Source organism: Crocodylus porosus, unplaced genomic scaffold, assembly GCF_001723895.1.
Source record: "Crocodylus porosus isolate Cpor-Errol unplaced genomic scaffold, CroPor_comp1, whole genome shotgun sequence".
NCBI classification, from domain to species: Eukaryota; Metazoa; Chordata; order Crocodylia; family Crocodylidae; genus Crocodylus; species Crocodylus porosus.
Genome location: NW_017728918.1, coordinates 28,341,082 through 28,357,132, shown reverse-complemented (window position 1 = coordinate 28,357,132; position 16,051 = coordinate 28,341,082).

Genomic DNA, 16,051 nt, shown 5'->3' with positions numbered 1-16,051 from the left:
TCATAGATTTCATAGACATTAAGGCTGTAAGGGAAGTCAGCTGGGGTCATAGGATCCCAGCAAGATAAGCATCCAATTTACTCTTGAAGGTGTTCAATGTCGGTGCTTGAACCACCTCCCATAGCAGGATGTTCCAGACCTTGGGGGCTCGGACAGTAAAGAAATTCTTCCTTATGTACAGCCTGAAATGGTCTTGAAGTAGTTTATGACCATTCAACCTCATCATCCCTTGGGGCACCCTGGTGAACAAATGTTCCCCCAGATCCTGGTGGTCACCCCGATAAACGTATAGGTGGCCATCAGATCACCACTGAGCCTGCGCTCTTCCAGGCTAAAGAGCCCCATAGCGCTCAGTCTGTCATCATAAGGTCTGTTTTCCTGACCTCTGATAATGCGTGTGGCTCTTCTCTGGCCTCTTTTAAGCTTCTCCACATCCTTTTTGAATTGTGGAGCCCCAAACTGGACACAGTACTCTAGCTGTGGCCTCATCAAGGCTGAGTACCAGAAGAGAATGATGTCCTGGGATCTGCTTGAGAAGCATCTATGGATGCAAACCAGCGTTTTGATCACTTTACTAGCCACACCATTGCATTGCAGGCTTATGTTCACCTTGTGGTCAATGATAACCCCCAAGTCTCTTTCTTCTGTAGTGCTAGCCAGTGTAGCACTGCCGAGCCTATAAGGATGCTGAAGGTTTTTCTTCCCAAGGTGGAGAACCTTGTATTTTTCAGTGTTAAACACCATCAGGTTCTCATCCGCTCATTTGCTGAGCCTGTCCAGGTCAGCCTGGATCACCCTCCTGTCTTCTGGTGTGGCTTTGCCCCAAAGTTTGATGTCATCAGCAAACTTGGCCAGTCTGCTTCTCACTCCAACGTCCACATCATTTATGAAGATGTTGAACAAAATGGGTCCAAGGACAGAGCTTTGGGGGACCCCACTGGTCACAGGACACCATGATGAGTGACTGCCATCAATTACTACCCTCTGGGTGCGACCACAGAGCCAATTTCCCAGCCAGTGGATCATGGTAGACCCAAGGCCACAACTGGCCAGTTTCACCAAGAGGTGATCATGGGACAGATCGAAGGCTTTTTTGAAGTCAAGATATATGACATCAATCTCCTCTCCCTTGTCCAGGTGATAGGTCACCTGATTGTAGAAGGAAATGAGATTGGTCAAGCAAGACCTACCCACAACAAACCCGTGCTGGCTATCCCTTAGGATGTTGGTGTTGGCCAGTCCATTAAGGATGGCCTCTTTAATAAACTTTTCTGATATCTTGCCCAGGATAGAAGTCAGGCTGATGAGCCTATAGTTAGCCAGATCCAGTTTCCTCCCTTTCTTGAAGATAGGCACCACATTGGCCTTCTTCCAGTCTTTGGGCAGTACACCAGAGTGCCAGGAGTTTTCAAAGATCTGTGCCAGAGGCTGGGCTATGATGCTTGCCAGCTCCCTGGGGTATAGATCTCCCTCACCCAGAACTCCCTGTCCTGTAGTGGGCGTGGGCGTCCCATGGGACTGATGAAAGACTGATGCAAAGTACCCATTTAATAGGTTGGCTTTTTCCTGGGTGTCAGTTGTAAGTTGCCCCATCTTGTTCAGCAGGGGTCCAATGTTGCTCTCCCTTTTCCTCCAGCTCCCCACATATCTGAAAAAGGACTTTTTATTGTTCTTGATGCTCAAAGCTAGTTGGAGTTCAGTTGCAGCCTTGGCTTTCCTTCTTTGCCCCTGCAGGACCAGACCAGTGCAGAATAATCCCCCTTGGAGGTGAATAATCCTCCTTGGAGGTGAATACAGAGCATTACCATGCTCACAGGGTCATATCATCGAGCCCATGGGGCTCCCCATGATCCTAGAAATTTAGAAGAAGAAGTGTATCAATTAACACTGCTGCTGCTCCCTCACTGTCAAATTTCCAGACCCATGGGGAGACCCACAAGTTAGATGACATGGCCTCACAAGCCAGATCTGGCCTGCAGGCTGGAGGTTGTGCTTCACTGCTTTGATTGATCGAGTTATAAATGGACTTCAGTCATCTGCGTTGGGGAGTCAAAGGTGGCCAGAAACAATGATAATCACATTGCTCCTGTGTATGCTGCTAGCTCCAGAAACTAGTATAAGTACAGCAGGCTTGGGCAAACCTTTGACCTTTCTGAAGTGCAGGCTTTGCCGCCTTATCTTAATTTACCACCTGCTATTTCAATCTTGCCATGATGGGATTTTTTTTTCATGGCAATATGTTATTTAGAAGTTCCATAAACAATGGCCACCAGGGAGTCGGTGAAAGCCCACTGGCTACCAACATTCCTATCCTGCCTAACCTCACTGCAAGCACCAGAATACATACCTATGAAGCTTCTAACCTCTATAATATGTTCAGCCTCCAACTAGACATTGAAGAACACTGCTCCAACTTGTAATTTTGCAGTGTAATTTTTTTGCTTTCAGTGGTGTTAATCTAACATGAAGCTGAAGTACCCTAGCAATGTATCAGTTCTGAATCTTTTTTAGCCTTTGATTTCATCACCTGACCTGGATAGGCTTGGACTGGACTGCTACTGCCACCATCACTGCTGCTAACAATCAACAAACCAAACTCACCTGTTTTGTACTTCCTGTTTCCATGAGTATAACAAGAAAGATGGGGAAGTGGCCAAAGCCCCAGACTGGCTGTCAGGAGATCTTGGTTCTTTTACCAGCTCTGCTACAAATCTTATTTCTGAGCTAATTTCATGAGTCTTTAAAACTCATTGGGTGTGTCTACACATGCAATTAATTTGAAGCAATAAACTCTAGTGTTTATTGCTCCCAGGTGCACCCAGGACCCCATACATTTAGCTAGGTTGGAGCAGTCCTGACTGGCAGGAGACCACAGGGGTCAGCCTGCCCACCTGGGGCTCTCTTGCCCAGCTCAGTGTGCTGTGGAGGAGCTAGCTGGGGCACAAGGGTACTTCTGTGTGGGGCTAGCCAGAAGGCAGCCTCATCACTGAAGCACCCTCATGCTCCTGTCAGTCCCATCAGCATTTACATATGCGTTGCTGCTCATTAAAAGCTCCACAACAAGGTAGTACTTGTAAATACTATCTGGGAGTACCTTAGGTAGATACCTGGGAGTACCTACTAAATACAAGTACTATCCTGTTGCAGAGTTTATTAGTTTACTGCAGTCTAATAGGGCTGCATGTGTAGATGCTGAGACATTTACTGGATAACTAATCAGGCATCTCTACAGTCTTATGTAGACATACCCACTAAGTCCCTTTTCTCTTCGCTGTAAAATAAGGGTGATACTATCTACCCATCTCAAAGGGATGGTGTGAATCTTGTTAATAGCTGCATACAGGTTGACCAAAGTAGGAAAAATATAAGATATCAGCTTTTATCCTATTTAGAGAAGAAGTCAACCAAAAATGTTAAGGAACTGTACAATGTTCAGTGAAATGACAGGATTTCATATGCTGTTTTCAGTCATGTCTGGGATCAGCACTGCTGAAATTCCACACCAAAGAATACTGTCATGGAATTTCATGTTGCAAGTGGAAGCAGGCATGTTGAAATCTTATAATAAAGCTTCTACTTGTGAGATTTCTAACCTAAGGTTGTAGGCTCAGGAGATTTAAATAATCTGGATAAGAGTCTAAACTGGTGATTTCTTATCCCATCTGAATTCTTGTATTGCCTTGTTTGAAGGAATCTGAGGGACTGATATGTTAAGTGATTTGCCTAATGCTATCCAGCAGCTTAATGCACCAGGAAGGAATAAAACCATAGATCCTGAATCCAATTCTATGTCCTATTAAGACAGGGGTGGACAAAGTCCACCCCACAGGTCGGACCGGCCCTGCAACACACTCCATTTCCCAGCAGCCCCTGTGGTTGCCTATCCTTCTGTCTTCTACCACTGGACCCAGTCCCACTGCCTGGGCACCCAGGGCCAGCCACCCTGCACCCACTGCTGGGGTGGGACTAAAGCAGGTAGGACACACAGCTGGGTGTCTGGGATAAGGCTGTGGCTGGGAGCTAACTGGATGAGTGGGGCCAGAGAAACCCCAGGGTCTTGTGGGGGGTAAGCCCAGGGAACAGCTCTGGCCTGCTGCCTACACACCCCTGTGACAAGCATGGGTTCTGCAAACAGGGCCATGCAAGAGGTGTATCATGGCTCTGCTGTGGCCCCATGCTGTCCCCACCCAGGCCCACAGATCTCCCTGCCCATATGTGTGTCCTACCCACACGGCTCCTGCCCAGCCAGTCTCTATGGCCAGGAGCTGCAGGGGCAGGGGCTGCTGGGAGATGGAGTCTGGCCATCAGCCAGATCCACCATTTTGCCTACCCCTGTATTAAGTGGAACCCCTCTCTTACAAGATTTCAGTGGGAAGGAACAGTATAGCGAATAAAATGCTTGTTAAAGCCAATAGCTAAAGCCAACTTTTCTTTTCTTAATGAGAGGCTCAGAGGTCTCTTCTACTGAGTAATGGACAAAAACGGTCTAACGCTACTAACAGTACAAAGGATCACTAAGCTGGTCTGCTGGGCAGGTGGAGGAGGTATCTGTTTCTGATACATTTCTTAAATTCAACATGGGCCGGCAATATTTGTCAAATGCTCTCAGGTAGCATATAAACTATTGTTGTACTGCTTCCTTCTCATCTGGGCCTTCGATGATATTGATGTAAATAGCTTGTTATGACTTGAACTCTTACTTGCTTTGGTACATGTTAATAGATTGTGAAAGTAACAACAGCTTTCTCAAAAAGTTAATAAACACAGAAATTTTGTCAAGGTTAAAAGACTTATTATTCATGATATGGTTCCTTTGGGTATCAGAATAATTTTGATGGTGTTAACCCTTTCAGTCCTGTACCTATTTCTCCTAAGGAAGGGATTTACAAAGTTTTGCTCCTCAAGGGCCTTTTCGAAGGGGCAGTCCTGTGTGGCAGGATGCATCAAAGGGTCTTGTGGGCTGCATTTGGCTTGTGAGCTACATTTCAGAAACCTGTGCCCTTAGTTTTGAGTAGGCTACACGTTTTGATTTGAAAACAGCAAAAGTTCACATGCAAAAGTAAGTTTGCTTAAAATGCTGGCTTAGAAGCTTCTTTTAAGACATGCTGTTAGACAGCCAAGATTTTTTCAAATATGACTAGAGATTATGGAGGTTTCTATTTTCAGACTACTATGATTTGCCCACGTTAAAGAGTCCTTACATTAGGAAGTGCTCAAAACTGAACATGGAAATCAGGAACATTTTAAATATCTCAGGCTGGTCACTTGAGGTACTTAAAAATCACCTTCGGCCAAAATCACTACTACTTACCTTTTAAAGTCTTGTCTAGTTTCTGAAGGAGCCCGAGGAGATAAAGAAAAAGGCAAATATGCTGTAGTCTTTTTGTAGGTGCAAAGTTTATACCTACAAATTGAGAATCTTAGAATCAACCTTGGCTTGAGTTTCATTCTTTCTAAGAAATGTCTGAAGAGAGGTTAGAGACAAAATGGAAGGTATTCTAGTTTATCCCAATAGCTTGACCATCCTTGTTATCCATTCAAGCATCTCTAAATTCAACCCCCTGCTCAAAGCAGAACTGTCCCCAACTAGATTATCTCAGCCAGGGCTTTGTCTCGCCAGGTCTTTAAAACCTCCAAGGATGGCGAGTCCAAATCCTCTTTGGGTAATCTGTTCCAATGTTTTACTACCTCCTAGTGAGAAAATTCTTACTAATATCTAACCTAAACTTCCCTTGCTGCAACTTCAGTCTGTTGCTCCTTGTTCAGTCATCTGCCACCAGTATGTTCAGTATGTTTTTTTTCCCTTGCAGATTTCACAAGCATAGCCTGATTTCATGGGTAACGCTGGAGTTCACAATTTCCACAAAACCACGATATGAATAGTTCCCTAATCATATCTACTGTACCTCTGAGTTGTCTGAAACCACACTGGACTCAAGAAGAATCTCCTCCAAAATGAAAGTGAGTCCTCTCAAATTCATGTTTCTAGATAATGTTTAATGGATGAGAGAGCTTTTTACCACGTGGCTAATATATTTCAGCTGATACTCCAACAGGGCCACGTGCTTTATTGTTCTTCCTCTTCTTAATGGCTTTCAAGGTCTCTCGATAAGTTGTTGGATTTGCAGGCAGTCCTTAATGAGGTATTGTGGAATAGCTTCAATGTTATTGTCTTTGACATTAGAATTGCAGTTCAGAAGCTCTTGTGTGCTTCTTCCACCATGCGCTGATGGTGGAGCTGTCCTTAAAGACTTTTTTTCCACCCTTGGACCTTAAAGGAAAATCTTGGTATGCTGGCCCATAGATAGTTTTGTCTGCACTGAAGATACTACACATGTTGTGGTTATCATCAGATACCTGCATGTGTCTTCTTTTAAGATGGAGATGCCTTTGTGTATTTGCAATCATTTGATACCTTCTGGGAAGGAAACAATCTGATGGTAAGGAAAACCTAGATGACTGGAGGTTTCTATTCTGCTGCAAACTTTATCTGCCTTTGCAGCCAGTGTGAAGTATTCTTTCATCTGCCTGCTCCACCACTGAGAACTTTTACTTTTACTTTTGGACTGCTATTAGTCTGGAAAACCTCATTGTCAATCTTGCTGCTACGGGTGACCCTACCTGTAGTACAAAAGTCCAGACCACTTCTTTCAAGGTCACTGGTAGCATATAAGCCTCTCCACCATGTCAAGGCTATGATCATTGGGAGGAATTTGCTGATATAACAGTTTTTAAATGCATAAGGTTCTTTAATCTAGACACTCATATGCTAATGATAAAAAAGGAAAGGAACAGGAAAAAGGAAAAGGAAGGGAAGGAAAGGATTCTTTTTAAGTATTTGCTGCTGGGCTCTGACAGAGGGAGCATGTATGTTTCCCAAGTCCCACTGCTGGTCAAAACCAATTCTAACTCTTCCTTCTTGATGTTATGACATAGAAAAGCCCTCCTTATGGTTCAGGGAAGAGTGAGAGTGGTACACAGACACCCAAGATCCTCTTCCCAGTGAAGGAAAGGACAGCTACCTCTAGGAAAGTCTTACACATATGGATATAAAGGATTATGATCAGAGCCAATGCACTTGCATGAGTTACAGAACAGAAGTACAACATACCCTTACAACAGAGCTATCATCTCAGTAATATCAAGTAAAGCTTAAATCAGAAAAAAAGATTAGTTTCTTAGTGAAGATGGCAGGGTTAAAACTATACTTAGTGAGCCAGAAACTGTCTCATACCAGCTTGGACTGAGCCCTAACTTACCAGAGGGTAGCTGAGAACAGAATCAGGTTGGTACGTGTGAGAATGCTTTGGGTGGTCTTTTAAGAGACTCTTCATTAGCCAACCAGCTACCTTTAGTACAGACTGCCAGTGCATCATAGACAGTGGACTGAGGAAGATACGTTTCACTTTTGTTTTTGGCAAAACTTTAGACTTTGTTTTGTTTTTTCAGTGACACAACTTAAAACAACACCTGTTTTGGATTCCCAGATGATATATACTGTATAGTGATATAGAGCACTCTATGCTTTCCCAGTTTTCCTGCTGACTTGTGATATTATTAAGCTAACAAAATAATGTCTCTTTTCCCCTTTAAATTGTTCTTATCCTGTCTAGTGCTATGAAAGGAACAAAAACATGCAAACCCCAGGCTCAGCATTACAAATCTACATACTGTTTAGGAGCAGGCCCTAAATCAACATGCCAAAATACACATACAGTAGGAGCAGGGAATAAACTAGCCTCTGAGCTGCCAAAGCATACATGGGATTATGCAGTTAGTAAGTTACTCATCATTGCCAACATACATATAGAAACATGCAGGAAACTAGCCCCCAGCATTTGTAACAATGCTTTCATTTCTCTTGGTTTTCTCAATGCACTGTTGGCAAAAATGCACAGAATGCAGGTAGAACCCTAACAGAGCAAGCTACATCCAAATTCTACAGATTGTGATACGTCCAAAGACTTGTGGTTCCACTTTTATAACCTTCCAAAAGTTTGGTTACTTATCCAAATTCTGCCAATCAATGAAATTGATAAGTGTGAAATTCAAGACTAACAAAAGGAAATACTTCTGCAAACAACACCTGGGCATCACTGAGATCAAGAATTAACAAGATACAAAGATTCCTATATTCCTATGCTCGATCTATAGAGGCTCCCAGCAGAGTACAATCTTGCTGTCTTCAACAAGCCTTTCTCCTCATTTTCTTGGAGGCCTGAATAAGAATGTAGTTAATCATGATCACATTCTATAACCTTTGTGGAAGGAGTACCTTGATCTACAAGCTTTCACACTGATATCAATGGGATGATTTGAAAAGTGAACCAGTAATCAACAGGAGCCAGTATATCAAAAATCAGTCTCAATACATGCAATCTAAACTAATTTACTATTGAAACCAAAACCCCTCAGAAAGTGACATGGGTCTGTCCACTGTCCTTGAATATTGACCACACTGAGAGAATTTGAAGGATGTGTACGCTGGATATTGCTAGACAGTTTGTAATTGACTGGGCACCAGCATAGACTGGACACCAAATTTGCAGTGTGTAGGCAAATTTTGCTACTGGGAAATCCTGGTATAGAAGTATGCACTGGCAGACACAGGGGCTTGGTCCTCCAGGGAGTCTGGCACCAGAGCACCTCCACTCTTTTAGTTGCACCATGGATCCTCTAGCACACCAGGACTCAGGAGGAGCAAGGAAAGGGCAGTTTGCTTGAAGCGGGGCAATTTGCTCCATACCAAAGCACATGTGCAGGGGCATACACTACAGCAAAGAAGTACTGGTAGAAATTTGTGCTGTTAGTATTTTTGCTGCTGCAAGCACATGTCCCTCCATGTCTTTTGGCAAGACTCCCATATATAAATAACCCCTTTGCAAAACAAGATTTTCCCACTTCTAGTGAAGTGATATTGAAGCACAAATACCTGTATATCTGACCATGCTTTTTGGAAGCCAGAAAGCTATATTTCAAGCAAAAGAATTGTTAGTTTCTCAAAATCATATTACATTATCTGGACCAATGATTCAATTTCTGACTCAAATATAATAAATACCTGTCAGTATACATGTAAGTGGATTTGGTTCTGCTCCACAAGAAAAATTTTGTTCTACAGTCTAAATTTTGCATTGTGTAAAAAATGTTATAGAAATGCCAGGGCAGTACTAATTATTTTTATTGATAACATCCTTACCAGTTGGGAAGTATCTATTCACTACTGAAATTATAGAATCTTACTTATAGATTGAAGCTCTACAAGGAAGAAGAGGAAAAACTACAGAACACTTGAGTCTGATCACCAGGGATCATGGTTTTCCATGATAAAAAAATCACAAATTCTCTGATGAAACTATGAAACTGTTTCATTCGCTCATGAAACTATGATTAAAATCCACAAATCTGTGGTTAAAATTAAATGTCCCCCACAACCCTCCCACAAACCTGTTCGTGTCCCTTACCCCCAGCCCTGCTTGTGCCCCCTGCCCGCACCCACAGCCCCTGTCCCCCAGCCCTGCTTCAGGGGGCCCTTAATGCTATGGGGCCAGGTCCACAACCTCCTGCCCTGAACAGAAGGCAGCAGCTGCTACAGCAGGAGTACGAACCGGCTCCCCCCCACGCTGCTACCTGCTGCAGGCTCCCAGTGGCAGTGTGCACTGCTGAGGGGCAGGGGGAACCCACGCCCCCTATATCTGTGTGGGGGGCATGGGTCCAGCTGGCATGCCAGTCACACACACTGTACACTGGAGAGCCTAATGGAGGGCAGCAGGGCAGGGAGCACAGTGTTTGCAACCCAGGGTTTGCAGCTGTCCAGGCACACCATCCAGGAGGGGGTTTACAGCCTGCCTACTCCTGGCCAGAGTGCTCACCCAGCTGCCAACCCCTGCCACACCTGGCCAAATGCAAACCCCACCCCTGTCCACAGTGCTCGGCTGGGGAGTTCCAAAACTGGCTGGGGGCTGAGGGAGTGGAGAGGTTTGCAGCCAGCCAGGCACTCCAGTTTGCAGCTGGATGGGAGTAGTGGGGGTTTGCAGCTGGCTGAGCACTCCAGCCAGAGTGCCTGGTTGCCTGCAAACCTCCCCGCTCCCTCAGTTGCTAGCTAGCTTCCCCGCAAGCCCTGCCCTGCAGCCCCCAAGTCTCACTTACCTCCAGCAAGAAGAGTGATCCTGAAACAGCCTCTGGTAAGTGTAACTGTCCGGCCCTACCCTTAGCCCTCTCCCTTTCCCTCCCAGCAGGGTTGAGGTTTCCCCACCCCTTTTGCAAACAGCTCTTGTAGGCTGGAGCTCTACCAGCCTGCAGAGCTCTTTGCAAAAAGGGGAAGTCTGCAGGTTTCTCTTCTAAAAGGGAAAATCCATGTTTTCTCTAATAAAAATGGGAAATCTGTAGGTTTTTTTGTTTTTCTGTGGGAAATGGAAAACGCAGTTTCCTGCTGATCACACTATGCTTTCTGACATTCCATTTTTAAGTATCATTTCTTATTTGGTAAACCATCCCCTCTTCCACAACATGAAGTCCCTTGCTCAAAACAAAACCAATGTTCAGAAAACTGGAAGAATTTGCTTTTCTCACAGATGTAAAATATATGAAAATCAAAAAACACTAAAGCTTGATTCTCAATTATACTTCCCATATAGTTAGAATCTATATTTTCCTATAGAATTCTATTATTTCCTATAGGGCGTTATTTAAGGTATACCAATTTAACTAAACTCATAAAATATTTATGTGTAGACAAGGCCAAAGGACACTTTAAACTGTTGGTAGCTTTAAGGGAGTAAATATCATTTTAATCTATGTTTATTATAGATACCTTTTATATAGCAGTGTAAAAGGGCCTGAGTGTGTATATCAATGTCTGGATTCCTTAATTTCTGACTGCTTTAGCAAAATTGTTTGTTCTGTATGAAGTCAGATAATGTAAGTTTGCTGTTGCTTCAAAGGTCAGTCTGGGATGGTCCTTTGAGTACTAAGCACAGGGCAGTTTCACTAAAGAGATAATACACTCCAGACTGACACTGGGGAAGAGGGGGTTCTGATTCTATCAGTGTCACACTCTGTGCTAGCTAGGTTGAGAAAGGCATTGACAGAGATGACCATCTCAAGTTAGCCACGGGGGACAAACTTGTCTAGGCTTACAGACAGCCATCCAGCCTCAAGCAACAGGCTACCTAATTCCCATTCTCAGTGATGCACCAAACCTTGCAAAGGAACCAAGTGTCAGATGTGCCCCTTCATTAATACACACCGCATTACCACTTGACTGAACAGGTTCATTCATCTGCACCTCTACCAACGTTGCATCAACTATCACCTGCTTACAGTGGCATCTGCTGTCTATATTGGACAAACAGTGTGATCTCTACATGAATGAATACCAACCTGATTTAAGTTCCAGAAAATATAAAGGCCTGTGGCAGAACTTTAACCTCCCTACACTTTCCATCTCAGCTCAGAGTGACTGCTTTGAGGCCGCAAACATTTAAAAACCATTTAAATGGGAAATTGCAGGGGGAAAAATTATCCACAGACTAGATTGTGATAAATATGATTTAAACATGGACTGGGGATTTTTATCCCACTACCAAGATTAGCTTTTGTGATATTTGTTCCTATGGTCTTATGATCCTGCTCCTACGTGCAGCATCTACACATGTGCCTGGGATAGCAGCACCTTTAGATGGGGCAGAGTAGGCCTGGGCTGGCAGGGACACAGGGGGGTCAGCCCTAGGCTCCAGGTGGTGGTGTCAGGCAGCAGAGGGGCTGGCTGGGTCATGAGGTTGCTGAAAGTGCAGAGCTGTGCTGCTAAGTGGCAGGCAGAAGTCTGGCCCCTCCAGCTGGCTAGGCTGACGGGGCACAATTTAGGCCAGCAGTCTCCATGGGCACTTTACTGTGCAGTAGAGCTAATTACTACACAGTAAGCCTCGGTGTAAGAAGTTTACTATGCAGTAATTAGCTCTAATAATGAGTATATTTGCTACCTGCAAAAGCAAATAGCAAATTTAATCAAAATTAGTAAACTACACTTGATCTGAGCCTTCATGAGGCTGAGAAGCAATACTGCACATGTAGACCCCTGACCAGGAGCAAATGTGCTCCTGGTCAGCTGGGCAGCAGGGAGCAGGAGATTTCTCCCTACCCCTGAGAGCTGCCTGCTGCTGGTTTGTGAAGACAATGTTCTCTTCCTTGGTACATCCAGCCCCCACTCCATGATTGTAGGGCTGGGGCTGAGAGATCCTTATCATTAAATTATGGAATATTTGAGGACATGTCTAAAAATACATGATTCTACAAAATGGTTGGAAAAAAAGTTATGTTGGTAAAAAAATCATTTTAATTAAAATGAGATATGAAGGCAGTAATAAAACATAAAAAGCAATATATGATAAATGGGAAAAAGGAGCATAGCAGTGAATATGTCAGAAGCTAAAATGGTAGATGACTGAGAAGAGAAGCTAAAGGGATTAGTGAAATATCTATAGCTAATGGGAGACAAATAATAAGGCATTTTTAAACATATTGGGTGTGTCTACACATGCCAATTTAAGGTACTTTATCCTAATTTAAGGCGCATTGAGGTCACACGTCTATAGGTACATGCCCTGAATGCACCTTAAAAATGGCGATTTTAGGCTATTCATGCCTAAATTGGATACCTTCAAAAGCAGATACCAAATTTAGGCATAAATAGCTAAAGTGCATTAATGCACATATAGATGTGTTAAGGTGCATTAACACTCGGCATGGACTGACTTGGGACTAACTTAGTCCCACATCAGTCCATGCACATGGCATTAATGCACTTTAGCATGTATAGATGTGACCCTACATTGCTTTAATGTTCATTAAACTAATGCACATTAAATGCAGGCACATCTAAATGAACATGTAGACAGGCTGTGACAGGGGGCCTTCCTGGGACTAGATCTTGAGTTAGCCCACCCACCTGCTTAGGGCAGGATGCCCTGACTCACCTGCCATGACTAGAATGTTATCATGATGTATTAAGTGGGAGGCTGGCCATTCATTGCCGCGATGCCAGGGGACACTATTCATGGCTCCATACCTCCCCTATACCATGGCCCATGCCTCGCAGTTCACCTCGTAAGTTCTTAATGGTTTTGCCTCCACACTGGGCCCCATAACATTCTAGTCTGAACCCCAATTAGATCCCTCATTTAATCAAACAGCCCAATCATTCTGGTGCCAAACTCCCTGCACTCTTCTCCCTCTCAGCAGTGGCCTCCTCTCTGGGACCTTTGGCCACACAGGCCATGGCCTCACCTCTAGACCAGTAAGAACCCCAGGCCCCCTGGCTCTGGGCATCCCCCATGGTGGGCACTCTGGCCCTTTTGACCCTTCTGGTCCTGGCCCCAACATTGATCAGTTGAGGGTGCCCTGAGTCATGCTTCTGAGCAGCTAGCCCACTCTCTTATATGGATCCACCTTCTCAGGCCCTACTATGGGGCTACCTACCTGGTTGTGGGGACTGGGGTTTTAAGCTGATATTTTAATGCATCTCTCCTCACCTTTCACCAGGGTGGTAACTGGCCAGGCATTTCTTGGGGGCTGTCCTGCCATGAACAGCTACACCTGGCCACCCAACCCTGGCGGGGTGCCGTTTCAGGTCATGCCCAGGACCAGGAGCATCCTACTATTCCTATAACTTCTGCCCTTACCTCCAAGATGTTCCAGGAGCAGCTCAGCCAGATGTTACCTCTTTGGCTACCAGCAACAGACTGCTGCACCAACCTGTGCATCTGGGCCCTAAAATGGCCACCCTAATCAGGCACCTGCCGGCTGCCTGCTCCCATGCCTACTGAGATGGAAAAGAATGCTAGATTAAGAATATGCCCATTGCTAATTGCAGATGATAAAATCACATATAGTAATATAGAAAAAGCAGGGAAAAAATCCATAGATATTTCTTAGAAAATTTACCATCTGCCACTAATACGAAGATGTAACAGCTGATAAAAGTAAATATTTTCTGATAAAAAGCCCAGATAATTTACACCTATGAGTATTAAAGGAACTAAAGTAGGAACTCTCTGAAGCAATACAAAACTTCAGAAAAAATTGAAAAATGGAATTTGAGAAGGATTAGATTACTGTCAAAGAAATTTAAGTAATTAGAAAAGATAAAAGGGATAACCCAGAGAATTAAAGACCAGTTAGCCCTGCCAGGTAAAAGAATGGGATAGTTAATTCAGGGGTATATTAACCAGGCATTTCAGGATAAAAATATAATTAACAGCAGTTAAAATGGTTTAGGGAAAGTAGATTGTAGATCTGTCAAACTACCCTGTTACTTTTCTTGAAAAGATTACAGGTCTGATATATAGTGTGCTTCAATTTCTCCAAGATAGATGATGTAGTTCAACATAACGCTAAGATACTTGCTTTATGTAGAACCAGCAGGGCACATACATTTAAAACTCACAGCTATGTAGTTGCTAACTAGGAGATGTCATTACTAACATAGTCCTGGAAGAATTTGCCCAATGCCAGTTGATATTTTATTAATGATCTACTTGAAAATAAAAACATCTCTGCTGAGACAGTCTGCAGGTGACAAAAAGATGGATTAGGTGTTAAGTTATGAGGACAAGTTTAGTATGACAGAGGGATCTGAATTTTATGGTTAAAACTCACAGATCAAAAAAATGAATTTTAGTACTTCCAAATCTAATACAGAGCACCTGGGGACAAAGTACCCAAGGAAAAGCAGTAAGAGCGGAGAGTCTGACCTGGAAAACAATAACTTGGTAAAAGAGCTAGAAGCCACTGTCTCAGCAAGAGCTCCCAGGGCCTTGCTGTGGCTAAAAGGTCTAGTGAGATCCTTGGATATAGAAAATGATTAATAATAAGAGGGAAAGTGATCTTATACACCATCACTAGAAAACTGGGCCCAGTTCTGGAGTCCTCACTTCAGTTAAGGATGTGGAAGAGAAAGGAGGGCCACAAATATAGTACAAGGGCAGGAAAACAAGACCTACAACATAATGCTCACGGGACATGACTACATGTACTCTTAATGCACTGTAAGCTTACTGCACAATAAAATGTTGCATAGTACGTTTTCCGTGCATATCTACATGCACGTCCCTTGGGAGCAAATTGGGGGCTACTCCTACTCTGTTCTGCCACCGTAAGGCCAAGGGGAGCTCTAGGCTGTCAGGGGAGGGTACAGTTCTCTCACCTCCTGCTGCCTGGGCTGACCTGGACTGTCTTTGTATATAGTACTGGACAGTAGTTAATGCACAGTTAATATACTATCTGTATTTACAGGTAGTAAAAAAGCATGCATTAACCTAATTTGCTGTGCAGTAGCTGCAGCACACAGTTACATGGTGACACATTACTGTGCCATAGATTAGTCTACTGCATAGTAAAGCATCTCGTGCAGACACACCCAAGGTGTTCCAAACTACAGTCTATTGAAGAGAATGTTGAGAAGTGACTCGATTACTCCATAGAGTTACTTATACTTGTAAAAGATAGCTCAGAAGGGAGGAAGGAGCTTTTTGAGCTTGCTGACAAAGGCTTAACAAAATACAATAGCTGGAAGGTGTATCAAGACAAATTCAACCTTGAAATAAGAAGCGATTTCCTAAAAGTGAGGGTAATTAAACATTGGAACATCTTATCAGAGGGGTGGTGGTCTCACTATTTCTTGAAATCTTTAAAACAAGATCAGCTATTATAAGACATTCTTTAAACCAGGTTCCATGAACAATGGTCTGGCAGGCATATGCAAGAGGGCAGCAGTTTAAATCAAACTTTTTCTTATTGTGTACCCCCTTCCAGATTTACCAGCTGCCTATGTACCCCTACCAGCATGAGTTTTATATTTTAACCTCTGAAATGCCAATTATTATTATAATGAAAATTAAATTTGCCATTACACAATTTCTCCCATGTACCCCCCAGAGATGTTTTGCATACCCCAAGGGTACAGGTACCAAAGTTTGGGAACCCCTGGAATAGATTATCATAGTGAGTCCCCTTATAACTTTAGAACAGGGATGTGAAAAGATGTGGCCTGTAG